This window comes from Zea mays, chromosome 7 (genome assembly GCF_902167145.1).
Source record: "Zea mays cultivar B73 chromosome 7, Zm-B73-REFERENCE-NAM-5.0, whole genome shotgun sequence".
In the NCBI taxonomy this organism is placed as follows: domain Eukaryota; kingdom Viridiplantae; phylum Streptophyta; class Magnoliopsida; order Poales; family Poaceae; genus Zea; species Zea mays.
In genome coordinates, this window is record NC_050102.1 from 13,687,804 (window position 1) to 13,694,657 (window position 6,854).

The following is a 6,854-nucleotide window of genomic DNA, read 5'->3' on the forward strand; positions in this document are numbered from 1 at the left end:
ACAATTGGTGCCTCTTGCCTTGATTACAATTGAGTGTTGATCACAAGAGCAAGTGAGAAAGAAAAGAAGCAATCCAAGCGCAAGAGCTCAAAAGAACACGGCAAATCTCTCTCGCTAATCACTAAAGTCTTTTGTGGAATTGGAGAGGATTTGATCTCTTTAGTGTGTCTAGAATTGAATGCCTAGCTCTTGTAAGTGGTTGAGAAGTGAAAAACTTGGATGCAATGAATGGTGGGGTGGTTGGGGTATTTATAGCCCCAACCACCAAAAGTGGCCGTTGGGAGGCTGTCTGTTCGATGGCGCACCGGACAGTCCGGTGCACACCGGACAGTCCGGTGCCCCCGCCATGTCATCACTGCCGTTGGATTCTGACCGTTGGAGCTTCTGACTTGTGGGCCCGCCTGGATGTCCGGTGCACACCGGACATGTACTGTTGGATGTCCGGTGCGCCAGTATGGGCGAGTCTGACATCTGCGCGCGCTGCGCGCGCATTTAATGCGACGCAGGTAGCCGTTGGCGCCGAAATAGCCGTTGCTCCGCTGTTACACCGGACAGTCCGGTGTGCACCGGACAGTCCGGTGAATTATAGCGGAGCGGCTGAAGTGAATTCCCGAGGCTGGCGAGTTCCTGGGGCGGCTCTCCCTTGGAGCACCGGACACTGTCCGGTGTACACCGGACAGTCCGGTGAATTATAGCGGAGTCGCCTCTGGAATTTCCCGAAGGTGACGAGTTCGAGTTGGAGTCCTCTGGTGCACCGGACACTGTCCGGTGGTGCACCGGACACTGTCCGGTGTACACCGGACAGTCCGGTGCCCCCAGACCAGAGGTGCCTTCGGTTGCCTCTTTGCTCCTTTGTTGAATCCAAAAACTTGATCTTTTTATTGGCTAAGTGTGAACCTTTTACACCTGTATAATCTATACACTTGAGCAAACTAGTTAGTCCAATTATTTGTGTTGGGCAATTCAACCACCAAAATTAATTAGGGACTAGGTGTAAGCCTAATTCCCTTTCAATCTCCCCCTTTTTGGTGATTGATGCCAACACAAACCAAAGCAAATATAGAAGTGCATAACTGAACTAGTTTGCATAATGTAAGTGTAAATGTTGCCTGGAATTGAGCCAATCTAAATACTTACAAGATATGCATGGATCGTTTCTTTCTTATTAAACATTTTGGACCACGATTGCACCACATGTTTTGTTTTTGCAAACTCTTTTGTAAATCCTTTTCAAAGTTCTTTTGCAAATAGTCAAAGGCAAATGAATAAGATTTTGAGAAACATTTTCAAGATTTGAAATTTTCTCCCCCTGTTTCAAATGCTTTTCCTTTGACCAAACAAAACTCCCCCTAGATGAGATCCTCCTCTTAGTGTTCAAGAGGGTTTTGATATATCCTTTTTGAAATACTACTTTCTCCCCCTTTTGAACACAATAGGATACTAATTGATAATATTCTTGGAAACACGAAGTTTTTGAAATTGGTGGTGGTGCGGTCCTTTTGCTTTGGGCTCATACTTTCTCCCCCTTTGGCATGAATCGCCAAAAACGGAAGCATTAGAGCCCTCGAAGTGCTATCTTCCCCTTTGGTCATAAATAGATGAGTTAATATTATACCAAAGACGAAGTCCTTTTGTTCTCTCCCCCAAAGATGGAGAGTCTCTTGGAGCGACGGCGAAGGATGAGTTACGGAGTGGAAGCCTTTGTCTTCGCCGAAGACTCCAATTCCCTTTCAATACACCTATGACTTGGTTTGAAATAGACTTGAAAAATACATTAGTCATAGCATAGGAAAGAGACATGATCAAAGGTATATAGAAGAGCAATGTGTGCAATTTAACAAAAGAAGTTCCTAGAATCAAGAATATTGAGCTCATACCTAAGTTTGTTAAAAGATTGTTCATCAAGAGGCTTGGTAAAGATATCGGCTAATTGATCTTTAGTATTAATGTATGAAATCTCGATATCTCCCTTTTGTTGGTGATCCCTAAGAAAATGATACCGAATGGCTATGTGTTTAGTGCGACTATGTTCGACGGGATTATCCACCATCTTGATTGCACTCTCATTATCACATAGCAAAGGGACTTTGGTTAATTTGTAGCCGTAGTCCCGCAGGGTTTGCCTCATCCAAAGCAATTGCGCGCAACAATGTCCTGCGGCAATGTACTCGGCTTCGGCGGTGGAAAGAGCGACCGAATTTTGCTTCTTTGAAGCCCAAGACACCAAGGATCTTCCCAAGAACTGGCAAGTCCCCGATGTGCTCTTCCTATTGATTTTGCACCCCGCCCAATCGGCATCCGAATAACCAATCAAATCAAATGTGGATCCCCTAGGATACCAAAGCCCAAACTTAGGAGTATAAGCCAAATATCTCAAGATTCGTTTTACGGCCGTAAGGTGAGCTTCCTTAGGGTCGGCTTGGAATCTTGCACACATGCACATGGAAAGCATAATATCCGGTCGAGATGCACATAAATAGAGTAAAGAACCTATCATCGACCGGTATACCTTTTGATCCACGGACTTACCTCCCGTGTCGAGGTCGAGATGCCCATTGGTTCCCATGGGTGTCTTGATGGGCTTGGCATCTTTCATCCCAAACTTGTTTAGAATGTCTTGAGTGTACTTAGTTTGGCTAATGAAGGTGCCCTCTTGGAGTTGTTTCACTTGGAATCCTAAGAAATACTTCAACTCCCCCATCATAGACATCTCGAATTTCTGTGTCATAATCCTACTAAACTCTTCACATGTAGACTCATTAGTAGACCCAAATATAATATCATCAACATAAATTTGGCATACAAACAAGTCATTTTCAAGAGTTTTAGTAAAGAGTGTAGGATCGGCCTTTCCGACTTTGAAGCCATTAGCAATAAGAAAATCTCTAAGGCATTCATACCATGCTCTTGGAGCTTGCTTGAGCCCATAGAGCGCCTTAGAGAGCTTATAGACATGGTTAGGATACTCACTGTCTTCAAAGCCGGGAGGTTGCTCAACATAGACCTCTTCCTTGATTGGTCCATTGAGGAAGGCACTTTTCACGTCCATTTGATAAAGCTTAAAGCCATGGTAAGTAGCATAGGCTAATAATATGCGAATTGATTCAAGCCTAGCTACGGGTGCATAGGTTTCACCGAAATCCAAACCTTCGACTTAGGAGTATCCCTTGGCCACAAGTCGAGCTTTGTTCCTTGTCACCACACCATGCTCATCTTGCTTGTTGCGGAAGACCCATTTGGTTCCTACAACATTTTGGTTAGGACGTGGAACTAAGTGCCATACCTCATTTCTAGTGAAGTTGTTGAGCTCCTCTTGCATCGCCACCACCCAGTCCGAATCTTGTAGTGCTTCCTCTACCTTGTGTGGCTCAATAGAGGAAACAAACGAGTAATGTTCACAAAAATGTGCAACACGAGATCTAGTAGTTACCCCCTTTTGAATGTCGCCGAGGATGGTGTCGACGGGGTGATCTCGTTGGATTGCTTGGTGGACTCTTGGGTGTGGCGGCCTTGGTTCTTCATCCTCCTTGTCTTCATCATTTGCATCTCCCCCTTGATCATTGCCGTCATTTTGAGGTGGCTCATCTTCTTGATCCTCTTGTTCAACATCTTGAGCCTCATCCTCAATTTGAGTTGGTGGAGATGCTTGCATGGAGGAGGATGGTTGATCTTGTGCATGTGGAGGCTCTTCGGATTCCTTAGGACACACATCCCCAATGGACATGTTCCTTAGCGCTATGCATGGAGCCTGTTCTTCACCTATCTCATCAAGATCAACTTGCTCTACTTGAGAGCCGTTAGTCTCATCAAACACAACGTCACAAGAAACTTCAACAAGTCCTGAGGACTTGTTAAAGACTCTATATGCCCTTGTGTTTGAGTCATATCCTAGTAAAAAGCCTTCTACAGTTTTAGGAGCAAATTTAGATTTTCTACCTCTTTTAACAAGAATAAAACATTTGCTACCAAAAACTCTAAAATATGAAATGTTTGGCTTTTTACCGATTAGGAGTTCATAGGATGTCTTCTTGAGGATTCGGTGAAGATATAACTGGTTGATGGCGTAGCAGGCGGTGTTGACCGCCTCGGCCCAAAACCGATCCGGTGTCTTGTATTCATCAAGCATGGTTCTTGCCATGTCCAATAGAGTTCGATTCTTCCTCTCCACTACACCATTTTGTTGAGGAGTGTAGGGAGAAGAGAACTCATGCTTGATGCCCTCCTCCTCAAGGAAACTTTTGATTTGAGAGTTCTTGAACTCCGTCCCGTTGTCGCTTCTTATTTTCTTGATCCTTAAGCCGAACTCATTTTGAGCCCGTCTCAAGAATCCCTTTAAGGTCTCTTGGGTTTGAGATTTTTCCTGAAAAAAGAATACCCAAGTGAAGCGAGAATAATCATCCACAATAACTAGACAGTACTTACTCCCGCCGATGCTTATGTAAGCGATCGGGCCGAATAGGTCCATGTGTAGGAGCTCCAGTGGCCTGTCACTAGTCATGATGTTCTTATGTGGATGATTAGTGCCAACTTGCTTCCCGGCTTGGCATGCGCTACAAATCCTGTCTTTCTCAAAATGAACATTTGTTAGTCCTAAAATGTGCTCTCCCTTTAGAAGCTTATGAAGATTCTTCATTCCCACATGAGCTAGTCGGCGGTGCCAGAGCCAACCCAAGTTAGTCTTAGCAACCAAGCAAGTGTCGAGTTCAGCTCTATTAAAATCTACCAAGTATAGCTGACCCTCTAACACTCCCTTGAATGCTATTGAATCATCACTTCTTCTAAAGACAGTAACACCTATATCAGTAAATAGACAGTTGTAGCCCATTTGACATAATTGGGATACAGAAAGCAAGTTGTAATCTAATGAATCAACAAGAAAAACATTGGAAATGGAATGGTCAGGTGATATAGCAATTTTACCCAATCCTTTGACCAAACCTTGGTTTCCATCCCCGAATGTGATAGCTCGTTGGGGATCTTGGTTTTTCTCATATGAGGAGAACATCTTCTTCTCCCCTGTCATGTGGTTTGTGCACCCGCTGTCGAGTATCCAACTTGAGCCCCCGGATGCATAAACCTACAAAACAATTTTAGTTCTTGACTTTAGGTACCCAAACGGTTTTGGGTCCTTTAGCATTAGACACAAGAACTTTGGGTACCCAAACACAAGTCTTGGAGCCCTTGTGTTTGCCCCCAACAAACTTGGCAACTACCTTGCCGGATTTGTTAGTAAGCACATATGATGCATCAAAAGTTTTGAATGAAATAGCATGAGCATTTGATGCAATAGGAGTTTTCTTTCTAGGCAACTTGGCACGGGTTGGTTGCCTAGAACTAGATGTCTCACCCTTATTCATAAAAGCATGATTAGGGCCAGAGTGAGACTTCCTAGAGTGAATTCTCCTAATTTTGCTCTCGGGATAACCGGCAGGGTACAAAATGTAACCCTCGTTATCCTGAGGCATGGGAGCCTTGCCCTTAACAAAGTTAGACAAGTTTTTAGGAGGGGCATTAAGTTTGACATTGTCTCCCCTTTGGAAGCCAATGCCATCCTTAATGCCAGGGCGTCTCCCATTATAGAGCATACTTCTAGCAAATTTAAACTTTTCATTTTCTAAGTTATGCTCGGCAATTTTTGCATCTAATAATGCTATATGATCATTTTGTTGTTTAATTAAGGATATGTGATCATGAATAGCATCGATATCAACATCTCTACATCTAGTACAAATAGAAACATGCTCAACATTAGATGTAGAGGGTTTGCAAGATTTTAATTCAACAACCTTAGCATGTAACATATCATTCTTAGTTCTAAGGTCGGAAATAATAGAATTGCAAACATCAAAATCTTTAGCCTTAGCAATCAAATTTTCATTTTCTACTCTAAGGCTAGCAAGAGAATCATTCAATTCCTTAATCTTAGCAAGCAAGTCATTATTATCATTTCTAAGATTGGGAATTGAAGCATCACAAACATGAGACTCAACCTTAGCAATTAAACTAGCATTTTCATTTCTAAGGTTGGCAATAGTGTCATGGCAAGTGCTTAGCTCACTAGATAGTTTTTGACATTTTTCTACTTCTAGAGCATAAGCATTTTTAACCTTAACATGTTTCTTGTTTTCTTTAATTAGAAAATCCTCTTGGGAATCCAAAAGGTCATCCTTTTCATGAATAGCACTAATCAATTCATTTAATTTTTCCTTTTGTTCCATGTTAAGATTGGCAAAAAGGGTAAGCAAGTTATCCTCCTCATCACTAGCATTATCATCACTTGAGGATTCATATTTTGTGGAGGATTTAGATTTAACCTTCTTCTTTTTGCCGTCCTTTGCCATGAGGCACTTGTGGCCGACGTTGGGGAAGAGAAGCCCCTAGGTGACGGCGATGTTGGCGGCGTCCTCGTCGGAGGAGGACTCGGTGGAGCTCTCGTCGGAGTCCCACTCGCGGCACACGTGGGCATCGCCGCCCCTCTTCTTGTGGTACCTCTTCTTTTCTCTTCTCTTGCCCTTCTTGTCGTTGTCCCTGTCACTGTCACTTGATAATGGACATTTAGCGATAAAGTGACCGGGCTTACCACACTTATAGCAAACCTTCTTGGAACGGGATTTATAATCCTTTCCCTTTCGTTGCTTAAGGATTTGCCGAAAGCTTTTGATGATTAAGGCCATCTCTTCATTGTCGAGCTTGGAGGCGTCAATTGGTTGTCTACTTGGTGTAGACTCCTCCTTCTTCTCCTCCGTCGCCTTAAATGCCACCGGTTGCGCCTCGGACGTGGAGGGTTCGTCAAGCTCGTTGATCTTCTTTGAACCTTTAATCATACATTCAAAGCTCACAAAATTCCCGATAAC